Raw genomic sequence first — 17,882 nt, 5'->3', positions numbered from 1 at the left:
AGGGAAAATTGGAAGAGCATAATGCAAGTCTGACTTTTGTACTCAGATGTCAAATGGGAAAAAACTGACAGCAGTAATTTTAATAATCCCTTCAGTTATATTTGGGCTTCCTTTGTGGCTAAGCTGGTAAATAATCCATTTGCAAAGTGGGAAACCTGGGTTCAGTCCCTAGGTTGGGAAGATCCCCTGGAGAAGGGAAAGGCTACCCATTCCAATATTCTGGCCTGGAGAATTCCTTGGACTGTATAGTCCATGCAGTCACAAACAGTCGGACACAACTGAGCGACTTTCACTTTTAGTTATATTTGTTATCTTCTCATTATCCATTATTCATAAATATTGTATTTATTTAGTAATTTTCTTTATAATCTTCCCCATTTGAAATTTATTTTAAAGGAAACATAGCAAGCATAGATAAAAGAGCTTTTCCTAAAGTTTCCCCAAGCCAACTTTATCCATAATTACATTTAAGTAGGCTGAAAACTGGTGCTCCTCAAAACTCAGTGATGGGCATCAGGAAGAGGTGCGTTTACATTGGAAGAGATATGTACCCAATCAACAATTTACTAATTTGTACTTACTACTCTCTCTGCTTACCCATTTCTTTCTTCCTACTTTCCTACACCAAACCCAAGGGCTATGGATGCTCCACGTTTAAGCCCTGCTAGCTACCCTGGCACTGGTCAAGTACCAACTACTCCTGGATTATGCTCCCTGACCTGTTTGGGCAGAGAAGGATTGTGTACATATTCTGAAATAATTTTGCATGTGACAAATATTAATTTTTCCACATCCTGGGAAACTGTATGTAGAATGTCTCTTCTTTAATTTCATCTTTTCACACATGGTTTCGCATTAAGTACTGCAACACATCAGGCATATAGGAGAGAATTTTCATCACTGGATTCTAATCTTGATTCTCATTGTACCAAAATTTGTTACTACTTGTGATACCATCTTCATCAGTTTATTTTTATAAACTCATGTTGTGCTGTGCTGTGCTTAGTTGCTCAGTCGTCCCTGATTCTTTGCAACCCCATTGACTGTAGCCCACCAGGCTCCGCTGTCCATTCTCAGGTGGGAATCAGTTTGAACTTGCTTGAAAAAGAGGAAAAAGGACAGTGAAGCATGAACAGAGGAAGCAAGGAGGAAAATGAGAGAAGGTGAGTTTCTGAAAGTCAGCAGAGGCCAGATCATAAGGGGTCTGTAGCAGTGATTGCAAGGGTTGTGAGTTTCATTCCACGTTCATGAGAAGCCACTGGAGAGTTTTAAGCAGAGGGATAATATAATCTGATTTTTTGTTTTATACAGGTTGATTCCCTTGGGAGTCCTTCAAGACCCACAGCTGCCTGTGTGATTAGTCGCTCAGTTGTATCCGACTCTTTGCTACCTTATGGACTGTAGCCCACCAGGTTCCTCTGTCCATGGGGATTCTCCAGACAAGAATAATGGAGTGGGTTGCTATGCCTGCCCTTCTCCAGGGAATCTTCCCAACCCAGGGATCGATCCTAGGTCTCCCGCATTGCAGGCAGTTTCTTTACTGTCTGAGCCACCAGGGAATATCCAAGTCTCCAACAAGCAGTAGAAGAGAGGCAAGAAAACACTGCTTGTGTTACCAAGTCTTTCAGTTTCTTATCTAAGTCTGACGGTTCTTTGGACACCATGGGAATAAACAGAAGAGAGTGTTGGAAACATTCTGTGCCCTTCATCTATGATATATGCTCCAGAATGATAGCACAGCTCCCTGCAAGAATGCAAGTCTGTCTTGATCCTAATCAAAAGAGGTATGTTCTGAGGAATGCTAGGCTGATTCACAGCATACAAGCTGAGTATAGAGTTTCAGAGATTTAGTGGAAAATATCACTTATTCAAGAAAAAGATTTAAATGTGAACTGTAATATCACCTCCAGTTTGTTTGGCTTCTGTGGCACTGACCACTGTTGTTTTCTGCTATTTCTCTTTGGTTCTGAAGTTTGTGTTTCTAAAATGGCAACCTGAGTTTCAGACAACCTGTAATTTAGAAATGTTCTATGTTCTAAAGTGTACTTTGCTTTCAGGAAAAGCATTTATGTGTCAAGTAGCAAAACAAGAATGAAATAATAGAAGGTGAAGTTCTCCATTAAAGAAAGAAAAATTGAGTAGAGACCTGTTAATGTATACTGCAGAAAATAAAAAGGATGGAGATATGAACATGCCTATCAACTTACTTGTATAATACAGTGATTTTTCAAATGTTAGAGGAGCATTTTTGAGTCCGTGTTATCATAGTGGAATAGTGCCTGAGGATGCTGTTCTCAGAAGGTCAGAGTTCCACAGCTGCTCAATCACTATGTTGAGAATTTGTCTTTAATCTTCTGGCTTCTTTTTAGTTCTGACATCATGTTCTTTCTGTTTTGCTATTATGGAAACATGCCTTGGGCTAATACTTTTGCTTGTTGTACTGTGTGACATTTAACCTCTCTTCTTTATAACAACAACAATAATAATAATAAGATCAAAAGCTATGATTTATAGAGTGGTAGGCACTTTTCATCAAGATTTAACCTAATTTTTAAAACAGTCCTGTAAGTCAGGAATTGGGTCCAATTTCCAGATGAGAAAAATAAGGCTACTTCCATGGACGTGATGGTAGGGCCATACTCAGGGAGAGGTCAGAAGATGGGGGCCTTTAGGACAGCACTGTTCCCTCCTTTTCGGTGTCACAGAGCTAGCCAAATGAGTACAGCTTGGCAACCTCTAGAGGAGCTTTGCTGGTATTGAACAGAAAATTCAGTTCTCACTGTCATTTTGAAGTAGGAACCTTTACACTTTCTGATCCTATTTATCTTGCTATAGACGTTCTGTCTAATAAGAAATAGATTCTCCCAGTGTTCAGATGGTCTATATATAAAAGCTCTCCTATGAACACAAGATGTATAACACCTAAGTATTGCCCCCAAACTATAATTTGCATAGAATAATATAGTATATTAAGTTCTTTTGTGTTGCCTCCTACTATATTAAACTCAAATCAAAGCCTGCATATCTGGTAAAAATGACAGCTTTTCTTTTCGTGTAAATGCTTGCTGCCCAAGCACTTATTAAAACTAGAATTCCTAAGAGGCACATTTGAAAAGAGAGAAGTGCAGTTGTTGGCACTAATGGGAAAGAAGCTATGCTTTCATTTTCACTTTCTTTTCATTTAAATAGAGGACTGAGAGGATGGAAAGTGTGCAACTCTTCTTTTATTTTTATGGCATTAGAAGATATGAGAACCACCATAACTGGGTTCTTGGAACCAGTTGCAGCTCCATTCTATTACAGACACTTGTGACTACATAAAAAATGCCAATACCTTCACTCTCAAGATAAGATCAACTGCCTTCAGTTTAATCCTGACTATTTTAAGAAGTGTCAGAAAAACAATTTATCTCTGTTCTGTGTGAGAAAATGTACATGCTAACAGCGGGAGGTCTGTTTAAACTATTTATTTGAAAACCACCAGCCTTAGCACAGCCTCTGCTGTCAATGGAATCAGTTTCTTCATTCTTACTGACACACAAAATCTTCCCCTTGATCTCGCTAGATCACAGCTGTTTATTACAAACTATACATCTTGTCTATGTGTCCTAAAGTTTATAAAGTGATTTTTCCAAAGCAACCATGGAGTTTTACACTTATGTTTCAAACTCTGGATAGAGTGTTGGGCATATTCAGCAACATTATAGCATGGAGTAAATTATATTATGAGAGACTCTTCAGGATTCATTCATCTGTTAGACGTTATAGTCATTACACAGAACTAACATGACACTGTGACTCTAAGATGTATTAAGACTCTTCGAAGCTGAAAATTGCATTGCAAGAGCTGTTGCTGTAAGTGACTGCATTGCTCTGAGCTGATGCAGTGTCCAGCTCTCAAAGGACAAATATTACAATACCTTTGAAGTTATTACTCAGGCCATCCCTGCCCATGGCTTATGTCTGGCCTCAGAGACAGTAAGCCCTGGCATCTATCTTTCCCATTCAATAGCTTCCCAGCTTTCTATTTGCTACTTCAACTGCAGAGATAGGCTTGCAGCCAAGAGTCTGACCAAAAACTACCCAGTAAGTTATGTGGCCAAGTCTCTGCTAGGGAAGCAAATGGTAGTCTTACCTGAATGAGGAGACAGATAGTGTTATGGGAAAAAAGTGTGCTTTGTTACTAGGCTGGGGTTCAAATCTCAACTCTGCTATAGATTGGCTGGATGGGCCTATTAACTTACCTGCTTCTCAGTGTCCTCATTTATGAATTAGGCATAATCCCCCATAAGGGCTATAACATGCAAAAACACTTCACATGGCACCCAGATATAATAGATAATAATACACGTTCATCTATTCTCCTCACTCATGAAGTGAGGAAAATATGATTTGCCCTGCTTATCTCAACCCAAATAGCCCATTGTTTCCTAAGCTTTCTTGTGGACAGAGCCTTCAATTTTTCCCACGATGGGTGTGTACATGGAAACTTAAACAGTAAACAAATTTACCTAGGGCTCTTGGGCTCACCCAGTTGTTCTTTCACTGATTGCCCTCAGTGGTCTTTGAGATATTTCCAGGTAACATAGTTTAAAACTCACTACAGTAAGGTGGTACTGTAGACTGAGTGTGTGCCCCTGAAAGCATATATTGAAGCTCTAGTCCCTGAAGTGATGGGATCTGGAGGCAAGGTCTTTGGGAAGTCATTGGGTTTGAATGAGGTCATAGGATAGAGCCCCCATGATAGGATCAACCAGGGGAGACAAACAAGTGACAAAAGCTATTAGTTGTTATTTTCGTCATAGGTTGAGGTGAACTTTAGAAGCAGGAAAGATGGTAGTAAGGGAATAGGGAGGTTCTGAGAAGCAAACTGATTTGATCTGAGCCAGTCAAGCATGCTATGAGCAGGGCCAACATGGTGGGTAGTTGCATAGGGCACAGTGCTCAATATGGCTTCACATTCTGTTGAATACATTACTGCTGCCATCTTGAAATTTTAGTATTTTGTGAAGATGCCCTACATTTTCATTTAGCACTGGGCCCTACGAATTATGTAGCTGGTCCGTTACATGGGAATGTAAGTTTTACAGAATCCTAGCCACTTCATCTTACTTCCTTATCTCATGGGAATGTGGCATTGTATAGCAGCTGGAAACTACCTTAAATCTATTCCCTTTTCTTCTCCCTTGAAGCAGATGGTCTTTGTACATTAGTCTTCAGTTTCTCCTGCTGCTTGTCCCACTACAAGTCATAGTAGTTCTAAGTCTAAACTTCATCAAAATCATTCATCACTAAATATGGACAAAATTAGTAGTACACAGAGACACTGGAATAAACATGTTGGTTGTACTCCTCAGCATTTTTCCTTTGTGAAATTAGGGAGGTGGGGGTTACCTCTAATCTGTGTCACAGAACCATCCAGACACAGTCAGACATGCATAAGATTTTTAATGCTTCTATTATATACATGAAACAGCAAAATGCTTCTCATAGGCATAAGGTTTTTCTTTTTTTTTCTGGATCTTGATCATCAAGAGTCATCATACAAGTATTCATCCAAAGAAAGTTTGAAAATGCATGCTATGTCTGATAATGAATAATTATATCACCTCAGGAATTGTAAAACTGAGCTGTCTTAGTCTAGGATTCTGCTCACTTTATTAATATCTTCAGTGGGTCATTTTTCCCCTCTAGGCTTGTACAGATAGAAAATGGTGCTGTCATTTTTCAGTTACTAAGTTGTGTCCAACTCTTTGCTACCGCATGGACTGCAGCACACCAAGCTTTCCTTCCTTCACTGTCTCCTGGAGTTTGCTCAAACTCATATCCATCGAGTTGGTGATGCCATCCAACCATCTCATCCTCTGTTGGCCCCTTCTAATCCTGCCCTCAATCTTTCCAAGCATCAGGGTCTTTTGCAATGAGTCAGCTCTTCGCTACATATGGCCAAAGCATTGGAGCTTCAGCTTTAGCATCCATCCTTCCAATGAATAGTCAGGACTGATTTCCTTTAGAATTGACTGGTTTGATCTCCTTGCAGTCCAAGGGACTCTCAAAAGTCTTCTCCAACACCACAGTTCAAAAGCATCAATTCTTCAGTGCTCAGCTTTCTTTATGGTCCAGCTCTCACATATGTACATGACTAGTGGAAAAACCGTAGCGTTGATCATACAGCACTTTGCCGGCAAAGTGATATCTCTTTTTTTTTAATTCTCTGTCTAGGTTTATCATAGCTTTTCTTCCAAGAATCAAGCATCTTTTAATTTCATGGCTGTAATCACTGTCCACAGTGACTTTCAGTTCAGTTCAGTTCAGTCGCTCAGTCATGTCTGACTCTTTGCGACCCCATGAATTACAGCATGCCAGGCCTCCCTGTCCATCACCAACTCCCGGAGTTCACTCAGACTCACGTCAATCGAGTCCGTGATGCCATCCAGCCATCTCATCCTCTGTCGTCCCCTTCTCCTCCTGCCCCCAATGCCTCCCAGCATCAGAGTCTTTTCCAATGAGTCAACTCTTCGCATGAGGTGGCCAAAGAGTTGGAGTTTCAGCTTTAGCATCATTTCTTCCAAAGAAATCCCAGGGTTGAGCTCCTTCAGAATGGACTGGTTGGATCTCCTTGCAGTCCAAGGGACTCTCAAGAGTCTTCTCCAACACCACAGTTCAAAAGCATCAATTCTTCGATGCTCAGCCTTCTTCACAGTCCAACTCTCACATCCATACATGACCACAGGAAAAACCATAGCCTTGACTAGACAGACCTTAGTCGGCAAAGTAATGTCTCTGCTTTTGAATATGCTATCTAGGTTGGTCATAACTTTTCTTCCAAGGAGTAAGCTTTAGAGCCCTAGAAATTAAAATCTGTCACTGTTCCCATTTTTCACCCATCTGTTTGCCATGATGGCAAAGGGAATGGAAATCCACTCCAGTATTCTTGCCTGGAGAATCCCATGGACAGAGAAGCCTGGTGGGCTACAGTCCATGGGATCGCTGAGTCGGACATGACTGAACAACTAACACACACAATTTGCCATGAAGTGAGGGACTGGATGCCATGATTTAGTTTTTTGAATGTTGAGTTTTAAGCCAGCTTTTTCACTCTCCTCTTTCACCTTCATCAAGAGGCCCTTTAGTTCCTCTTTGCTTTCTGCCATTAGGGTGGTATCATCTACATATCTAAGGTTGTTGATCTTTCCCCAGCCTGTGATTTATCTTACCTGGCATTTTGTACGATGTACTCTGTATATGGGCTTCCCTGGTGGCTCAGATTATAAAGAATCTGCTTGCAATATGGGAAATGCATGAGACCTGGGAAAACCTATGGACAGAGGAACCCCACACTCAAATAGGCTTCCCTGGTGGCTCAGTTGGTAAAGAATCCACTTGCAGTGCAGGAGACCTGGGTTCTATGCCTGGGTTGGGAAGATCCCCTGAAGAAGGGAATGGCAACCAACACTAGTGTTCTTGCCTGGGAAATCCAATGTACAGAGGAGCCTGGTGGACTACAGTCCATGGGGTCGCAGAAAGTCAGACATGACTGAGCAACTAGTGTCATCCACCACCACTGTGCATATAAATTAAATAAGCAGGGTGACAATAAGAGAGCTCTCCTGGTGGCTCAGAAAATGGTATCATTGGTTTGAAATGTTCTCTGGAATCTGGACTCAATTATCAAAGCAAAAAGAACAGCAGTCATTTAAGGTGAGGAAGATTGTGAATAGGGCTTCCCTGGTGGCTCAGGTGGTAAAGAATCTGCTTGCAATGCAGGAGACCCAGGTGCGATCCCTGGGTCGGGAAGATCTCCTGGAGAAGGGAATGGCTACCCACTCTAATATTCTTGCCTGGAGAATTCCATGGACGGAGGAGGCTGGCAGAATGCAGTCATGGGGTTAGGAAGAGTCGGACAAAACTGAGCCACCAACACTTTCACTTTCAGATTGCAAACATAGCCTGAAACCTAAACCTTTCAGTTCAGTTCAGTTCAGTCACTCAGTTATGTCTGACTCTTTGCAATCCCATGAATCACAGCACCAGGCCTCCCTGTCCATCACCAATTCCCGGAGTTAACTCAGACTCACGTCCATCGAGTCGGTGATGCCATCCAGCCATCTCATCCTCTGTCGTCCCCTTCTCCTCCTGCCCCCAATGCCTCCCAGCATCAGAGTCTTTTCCAATGAGTCAACTCTCCGCATGAGGTGGCCAAAGTACTGGAGTTTCAACTTCAGCATCATTCCGTACAAAGAAATCCCAGGGTTGAGCTCCTTCAGAATGGACTGGTTGGATCTCCTTGCAGTCCAAGGGACTCTCAAGAGTCTTCTCCAACACCACAGTTCAAAAGCATCAATTCTTCAGCGCTCAGCCTTCTTCACAGTCCAACTCTCACATCCATACATGACCACTGGAAAAACCATAGCCTTGACTAGACAGACCTTAGTCGGCAAAGTAATGTCTCTGCTTTTGAATATGCTATCTAGGTTGGTCATAACTTTTCTTCCAAGGAGTAAGCGTCTTTTAATTTCATGGCTGCAGTCACCATCTGCAGTGATTTTGGAGCCCCAAAAAATAAAGTCTGACACTGTCCACTGTTTCCCCATCTATTTCCCATGAAGTGATAGGACCGGATGCCATGATCTTCGTTTTCTGAATGTTGAGCTTTAAGCCAACTTTTTCACTCTCCTCTTTCACTTTCATCAAGAGGCTTTTTAGTTTCTCTTCACTTTCTGCCATAAGGGTGGTGCCATCAGCATATCTGAGGTGATTGATAGGATATTTCTCCCGGCAATCTTGATTCCAGCTTGTGTTTCTTCCAGCCCAGTGTTTCTCATGATGTTCTGTGCATATAAGTTAAATAAGCAGGGTGACAATATACAGCCTTGAAGTACTCGTTTTCCTATTTGGAACCAGTCTGTTGTTCCATGTCCAGTTCTAACTGCTGCTTCCTAGCCAGCATACAGATTTCTCAAGAGGCAGGTCAGGTGGTCTGGTATTCCCATCCCTTTCAGAATTTTCCACAGTTTATTGTGATCCACACAGTCAAAGGCTTTGGCACAGTCAATAAAGCAGAAATAGATGTTTTTCTGGAACTCTCTTGCCTTTTCCTTGAGCCAGCGGATGTTGGCAATTTGATCTCTGGTTCCTCTGCCTTTTCTAAAACCAGCTTGAACATCTGGAAGTTCACAGTTCACGTATTGCTGAAGCCTGGCTTGCAGAATTTTGAGCATTACTTTACTAGCATGTGAGATGAGTGCAATTGTGCAGTAGTTTGAGCATTCTTTGGCAGCCTTTCTTTGGGATTAGAATGAAAACTGACCTTTTCCAGTGCCATGGCCACTGCTGAGTTTTCGAAATTTTCTGGCATATTGAGTGCAGCACTTTTACAGCATCATCTTTCAGGATTTGAAATAGCCCTACTGGAATTCCATTACCTCCACTAGCTTTATTTACAGTTTTTTTCTGCAGCAATCTATGCTGGTACGTACACCACACTGACATGCTTGGGTCAGAACAATGAGTTTACAAGTGGATTGGACCATGTGAAAACGTGGACTGATGGCCATACCCATCCTCTTTAATATATATCATATAGTAGGACACTGTTACTGTAACACTCTTTCCTTCAGCAGTATTTGCTTTGAGAGTGATAAGATTTCTTTTATCCTCTGCACAGTGCCCCACTGCAGTGACTGCCAGTCCCTAAGTCAGGCTGTCCTGGTCCCTTGCCTGGAGTACCACAGCAATGGGATGTCCTCTTCCCTCCTGCTTCTCTCCAATGCACCCCTAACACTATGGCCTTTGTGATTTTTCTGAAACAAAAGCCAGGCCACCTCGAGTCTTAGTTACAAACCCTTCAGTGATTTCCCATTGCTCTTAGGGTGAAGCCTAAGCTTTTTGACGTGGCTGGTAAGGATTTCTGTGATCAAGCAGAAATATAGACTCTGTGTAGATATATCGATGTGGCCAAAGATGAGGGTGACAGAGTGAACACAGGATGGGGTGAGGTCAAATTTTAGCTACATTATGGGTGCTCTCTGTGGTGCCTTCTTGTCTTCCCCCTCCTTTTTTTTTTTTTTTTTCTGGGCTGTTTATAGGCTCACTAACATTTTCTGCCACCAAGTGTACTGTCCTTGAGTTTTCTTTGAAAACTTACAAGAGCTTCTGTGTGCTCAGAAGGCATGGACAGGATTTGTCTCTGAATCTGGTTTCTCATCTTAAAACATCACTAAGGCTTCATTCTGAAGGATGGACAGTGCCCTCTTCACAATGTGGATCAGTGAGGTCCATCAAGTAACCAAGAAAGGACCAAGATTTCCCTTATCACAATTACACAAGTGTTGTATTGAAAGGGCTTTCCTAAGCAGTACAAGGAGAAGGATATGGCGACCCATTCCAGTATTCTTGCCTGGAGAATCCCATGGACAGAGGAGCCTGGCAGGCCATGGTCCATAGGGTTGCAGAGAGTCAGACATGACCAAACAATTAAGCAAGCAGTACAAAATGTAAAATGAGTTGGATAGTGTCACTGGATTTCCCATTTTATTCTAAAAAATAACCAAGGCCTTGATGACCTGTCAGCTAGCCATATCTCTGAACTCGTTCTGACTCTTTCACTTTTTCCTTTCTATGGTGGTCCAAAAAATGTCCTCTTGTAAATATATATATGTCAATTCCCTGAAAGCTGTGAGTGGTACCTTCTATGGCAAAAGATGTGATTTTGAGAAGAAGAGTTTATCCTGGATTATCCAAATGGGCCCAATATTATCACAGGGGTCCTTATATCAGAGACGCAGAGAGAGACACACAAAGAAGTCACAAAGAGGAGGAGAAATGAAGGAAGAGGCAAATGTCAGAGTTACACTGCCACAAAGCAAGGAGTATAGACAGTCACAAGCTGGAAAACCAATGAATAGATCCTCCTCTAGAGCCTCTGCAGGGAACATTTCCCTGTAGACACCTTGATTTTGGACTTCTGGCCTCCAGAGCTATGAAAGAATAAATGATTAAAGCTATCCAGTATATGTAAGCATTTGATAAATATTTGTTAAATGAAAAATCATCTAATATCAGAGATAGAAACAGGTAGTGATAAAGGAAGTGTTTTATAACTTCCTAAACTGTCCTAATCATTAACTACACAACCTCCCTAACCTCAACAAATCACTTAATTTCCCATTTTCAAATACCAGAGTTTAAGGAAAAACTTTGAGACATTTCATGTATTACTGTTGAGCATAACTATTTTTTTTCAATCATATAGTCAATAATTTTTAAAAAATCAAACTGAAGTTATCAAGTATTTTCTTCTGTATTATGTTGAAATCCTAAGCATAGAATTTCCTAATTAAACAAACATTTTGTAGATATGACCAAAAATGGTGAGTATTTCTGAAGGCCTGTATCTCTTTTTATCAAAGATGTCAGCAAGGGATACAATCCATGTGCTTTTGTCTTGCTGAATCCATGTGACACAGGCTAATTAAAGGGTTGTTTATGGTTCTGGTAGATAAAGAGAAAAGATACAAAGACACAGTGTCTACACTGCAGCCAGCAAAATATGCATGCAAAGGTTAGACAGAGGCAAATTTCCTGAGGGAACAAGAATGGAGAATCCAACAGACTTTTTGTTTTGATCTGAAAATAAAGTATGATATTGTTTGAGTTCTTTGGTTCCATTTTGTGGAGGACATGTGCAGCAGAGATCCCAGAAGGGAGTTGGAAGACGTCTGAGGAGGAATTCCGAGACTGTAAACTGCACTCCAGCCTAAGCCTATATGCTGTCAATGCTAAGAATTTCTTGATGAAGATCACAGTACTTAGAATTGCTATGATACAATGTCACATGAAAGGGTCAGAGACAGGTTCTTGATGACCTGGAAGCTTGCTTTGTTGAAATAAAGCTTCTCTTAAACTGAAAAGGTAAGTCCACTCCACAGTGACGAGAGATGAAATAATATGCATAATTCTTATGTTTTGATGTTGTAAAAGTTTATATAAATCTCTGTCTTAGCATTGGAAGAATGCTTAGAATATTTGCAACCAATTACTATAAATATTTATGACATTAGACTGATTTGGGGAAAGAAAATGATGGAAATAATTATTTTCATTGTTGAACCATTGTTCCTTTTAAAGTAAAATTGGTTAATTGGAAAAAAATGACATACATTCAAAATAACACAAATTGTAATTGTACAGATTGATGCTTTTCCCCCACAGTAAAATTATCCTGTAACTACCACTCAGATCAGAAACAGAACACTAGCAATATCCTGAGAAGTCCCCCTACAGTCCCCCACCAGTTACAACCCTCCCTTTCACTCCAAAGGTAACTTCCATACTAAGTTATTATTACAACAAAATACTTACATTTTGTTTCATATCTATCATTTAAAGTTCAACAGACATTGATGCTACAATTTAACCTCACCAACTGTCAAATTTTATGTCTTTCTATTTTGTTCTTCTCAAAAAATATCATAAGGGCTAAAGAGACCTGTAAATTTTGATCTGAGACAACCTCTGCTTTCCCCATTCCTGCTTATGTATATGCTCTAATAGATGCTTTTAAATAAAAATCCATACTCTCATTTCTCAAATTAAAAATGTGCTAGTAGCCAAGCACTACAAAGCAAGGCAGACCTTACACACACATACACACCAAAAGAAATGTATTTTAGTTTAGGATTACGGTTTTAGTTTCAAGCTTGAATAAAATAATTTAAAGATACTTTGAAAAGGATAAAAATACTTTAACTGTGTTTTTTTTAAATAAGGGCACACTCAGAAGTTAATGGGCTTCCCTTGTGGCTCAGCTGGTAAAGAATCCACTCACAATGCTAGAGACCTGGGTTTGATCCCTGGGTTGGGAAGATCCCCTGGAGAAGGGAAAGGCTACCCACTCCAGTATTCTGGCCTGGAGAATTCCATGGACTCTATAGTCTATGAGGTTGCAGAGTCGGACATGACTGAGCAACTTTTACTTCAGAAGTTAAAACCCTTGAATTCCAAAGCTCTTGTCCACTTTACTGTTAACCTTGATGATGAAAAAATTTTAAAAATAATAAAAGAAGTAAAGGGTAGATGCGACATACCACTGAAACATCATTTACCTGCCATGGGTACATTTCAATTATATCCATCATGGCCTCTTAGGAGCCCCAGGAAGGTTCTGGCAGGACCTGCTAAGGGGTTTGCTCTATGGGTGGTAGCTTATCAGTGTGAGGACATATCCTGAGTCGCTTTATGGAAGGATGAACATCCAGCAAGTTCCAGCCCAAAGTGAATCTTGGAAAGTCAACAAGTACATAATTTTATTGTCATCTATGAGATTCTGCTGCTGAGACAGAACATGAATACATATGCATGAATAAAAGAAAAACATGGAGGTACAATGTCCAGACTATAACTTCTATGAATAGCAAACGTTTCAACTGGTAAAGAAGGTTTATCTTGCAGAGGGATTCAACTGAAAAGGCCTTAAGGACAAGGCCTTGAGAGGGCCAGAATCATCTTTCATCCTTTTAAAATGGCTCTGACTTTCCTGAGATAGCCACAGAGCAGCTGCCAAATGTCAATTTCTAAGTATTTAAACACTGTAAAATAAAGTCATCTTAAAGAAGCCTGGTGTGCTGCAATCGATGGGGTCGCAAAGAGTCAGACACAACTTAGCGAACTAAACAACAAAGAGATTAAATAGCCATATTCTAAAGATAGTTGCCACTGAGTGAGTCTGATGGTTGTGCCAGTATTAGTTTATATGATGAGAAAATTCAGGCATCTCCACAGGTGCTGATATACAGTTTTGTTTGATTTCCTTTGGCTTAAACCCTCCTTGTTCAGGTTTCTGAAAGATGGATCTTCTTTAATCATCTCCGTTATTTAAGTAAAGCTCAAGGTGTATTTAATGAAATCTAAACAAGGATTTCTGCAATATAATTTCTGCATGACAGACATTTAATGCAAGGCTACAATCACTCATGAATTTGCCATTATTATATTTTGTTTCTGTTATAAACACTTATCACTTTGGCATCTTTCACATCTGTGCCTGTTGTCATGACAGTTCCAGCAAGAACTTTTCTTTGTGTGTGAGGATAAGAGAAGTCAGTCAGATTATCAAATTTATCCAGAACCAAGCACAACAGCATCCAGCAATACTCATGTTTTCTTCATGTTTATATCCATGACAAGAAACTTTTCAGGATTTCTTGGCTGGCAGAAACTATTTCTGTCTTGAATTTTGTTTAATTTTTTTCTGTTTGCTCTCATCCCAGGGCAAAGCTTCCTTAGGTGCAAGTAGAACCAAAATAATAGCTCAGTAGAACTGATATAATAACAAGTACTATGCACTTAGTCAGAGTGATTTTTTTTTTTTTTCAAACATTTCTTAAGCTCTCCATGTCCAGCTTCAGAGACTTCACTCTCAGCTAGAGCTTCCCTGTGTAGATCCAGGAGGCTCCCAAGTGGCTCAATGGTAAAGTATCCACTTGCCAATGCAGAAGACACAGGTTCAATCCCTGGGTCAGGAGAATCCCCTGCAGAAGGAAATGGCTGTCTACTCTAGTATTCTTGCCTGGGAAATCTCATGGATAGAGGAGCCTGGCAGGCTACAGTCTATGGGGTCGCAAAAGAGTTGGACAGGACTTACCACCTAAACAACAACAACCCAGCATGTTGATCCAGGACTTAGCTACCATTAACACCACAGCCATCTCAGCACTTCTTATCTTAACTTCTTTCTCACTAGTTTTGTATGATTTTGAATTGTTTATAAATGAAGCTTTACAGTACGTTCACTTTACTGTTTGATTTTTTCCATTAAATTTATGTTTGTGAAATTCATCCATGTTGCTGCCTGTGATAGCAATTCATCACTTTTCATTGCTGTTTTAATAATATATCACAATGTATTCAGCCACTTTGCTATTTATGGGAATTTGAGTTGTTTCCAGTTTGGGGACACTACAAATAGTGCTACTATGAACATTTTTATCCATGTGTTTAAATTTATCCATGTGTTTAAAAAAACATGTATACATATATGTTAAGTATGCATATATACTCATAGTATATTAGAATGAAATTGAAATAGCTGAGCTACAGCATAAGTACATTCAGCTTTGATAAAGACTGTCAATATGGTTATATCAATTTGCATACAAACTAGCAGTGGATGAGACCTTCAGTTGCTCTATATCTTTTTACCACTTTGCATTATCATTTGTTTTCATCTGAGCCATTCTGGTATACATATAGTGGTATCTCACTGTGATTTTGTTTCCATTTCTCTAGTGACAAATCGTGCTTAGCATTTTTTAATGTGCTTACTTTTTTCATTTGCTTATGTGCTTTGCTGACAATTTGGATATTCTGTTTTTTTAACCAAGGAGGGGAAAGACCTATTTGCTGAAAACTATAAAATACCACTAAAGAAAACTGAAGACAATTCAAAGAGATGGAAAGATATATTTTGCTCTTAAATTAGAAGACTAAATATTGTTTAAATGGCCATACATCCCAAATCAATCTAAGATTTAATGTATTCCTCATGAAAATGCCCATGAAATTTTTCACATAACTAGAACAAATAATCCTAAAATTTATATGGAACCACAATAGACCCCAAACTCCCAATGCAATTCTGAGAAAAAAGAATGAAGCTGGCGATAAAACCCTTTCAGACTGAAGACTATACTACAAAACTACAGCAATCAAAACACCATGGTATTGGCACAAAAACAGACACATAGATCAATGGAACAGAACAAAGAACCTAGAAATAAACTCACATATCTATAGTCAATTAATCTATGACAAAGGAGGTAATGGAGAAAAGGCAGTATCTTCAAAAAATACGTTGGGAAAAGTGGACAGCTACACATAAGAGATAGAGTGCAAATATCTCCTTTTATGGTGGCTTTTTTAAAAAAAGGTTTATTAAGGAATATTTTCATACCATAAAATTCACCTATTGAGAGTATATGCATTGAATGTTTTCCAGTAATTTGTGCAACATTCACCAAAATTCAATTTTAGAGAATTTTCACAATCCTTAAACAATCCCTCATGCCTGTTTGCAGTTAATTCCCATTATTACCCTTAACCACAGGCAACCACTGATCTCATATTTTCTTATATACTTTGCCTTTTTTAGAATGCCAAGAAAATGGAACGTTCATTATGTAGGGTTTTTTTCTGACTTTCTTCACTTAACATGGTGATTTTTTTTTTTTTAGTTTGCAAGTATTTTTTTTTTTAATTTTAATTTTTATTTTATTTTACTTTACAATACTGTATTAGTTTTGCCAGAAAAACAAAATGAGTTGAGTGATTTTGAGTTGAGTTCAGTTCAGTCACTCAGTCATGTCTGACCCTCTGAGACCCCACGGACTGCAGCATGCCAGGCCTCCCTGTCCATCACCAATTCCTGCAGCTTGCTCAAACTCATGTCCATCGAGTTGGTAATGCCATCCAACCACCTTATCCTCTGTTGTCCCCTTCTCTTCCTGCCTTCAATCTTCCCAACATCAGAGTCTTTTCCAATGAGTCAGTTCTTAGCATAAGGTGACCAAAGTATTGGAGCATCAGCTTCAGCATCAGTCCTTCCAATGAATATTTAGGAATGATCTCCCTTAGGATTGACTGATTTGATCTCCTTGCAGTCCAAGGGACTCTTGAGAGTCTTCTCTAACACCACAGTTCAAAGGCATCAATTCTTCTGCACTCAGCTTTCCTTATAGTTCAACTCTCACATTGATACATGACTACTGGAAAAAGCATGGTTTTGACTATATGGATTTTTGCTGGCAAAGTAATGTATCTGCTTTTAAATATGCTATCTAGGTTGGTCATAGCTTTTCTCCCAAGGAGCAAGTATCTTAATTTCATGGTTGCAGTCACCATCTGCAGTGATTTTGGAGCCCAACAAAATAAAGACTGTCACTGTTTCCATTGTTTTCCCATCTATTTGCCATGAAGTGATGGGACCAGATGCTATGATCTTAGTTTTTTGAATGTTGAGTTTTAAGCCAGATTTTTCACTCTCTTCTTTCACCTTCATCAAGAGTCACTTTAGTTCCTCTTCACTTTCTGCCATAATGGTGGTGTCATCTGCATATCTGATGCCATGAATCTAACATCTAATACTATGCTATAAATTTCTCTCTAAGTTCTGCTTTAGCAGCATCCCTCAAATTTTGACATATTTCCATCTTCCTTTTGATCAAAAATATTTTCCAATTTCCCCTATGATTTCTTCTTTGACCCATGGATTATTTAGACACTTGTTTTTAATTTCAAAACATTTGGAAATTTTCCTGATATCTTTAATTGGTTTCTAGTTCAACTACATTATGATCCAGAAACACACTTTTGTTTTTCTTCAAAGTTCAAAACTACAATGAAATATCATCATACACTGGTCAGAAAGGCAATGATCAAAAAGTCTACAAACAGTAAATGCTAGAGAGGGTGTAGAGAAAAGGGAATCCTCTTACATTGTTGGTGGGCATGCCAACGGATACAACCGTTATGGAGGACAGTATGGAGGTTCCTTCAAAAGCTAGGAATTAAGCTACCACATGACTCAGAAATCCCACTACTGGGCCTATACCCTGAGGAAACCAGACTTGAAACACACACACACACACACACGTACTCAATATTCATTTCAGCACTATTTACAATAGCTACCACACAGAAGCAATATGGAAGTAGATGTTCATCGACAGATGAATGAATAATGAAGTTGTGGTACATATACACAATGGAATATTACTAAGCTATGAAAATGAACACATTTGAGTCAGTTCTAATGAGGTGGATGAACCTACAGCCTATTATACAGAGTGAAGTAAGTCAGAAAGATAAAGACAAATATCACATAT

This window comes from Budorcas taxicolor, chromosome X (genome assembly GCF_023091745.1).
Source record: "Budorcas taxicolor isolate Tak-1 chromosome X, Takin1.1, whole genome shotgun sequence".
NCBI classification, from domain to species: domain Eukaryota; kingdom Metazoa; phylum Chordata; class Mammalia; order Artiodactyla; family Bovidae; genus Budorcas; species Budorcas taxicolor.
Note: the sequence above shows the minus strand (reverse complement) of the source record.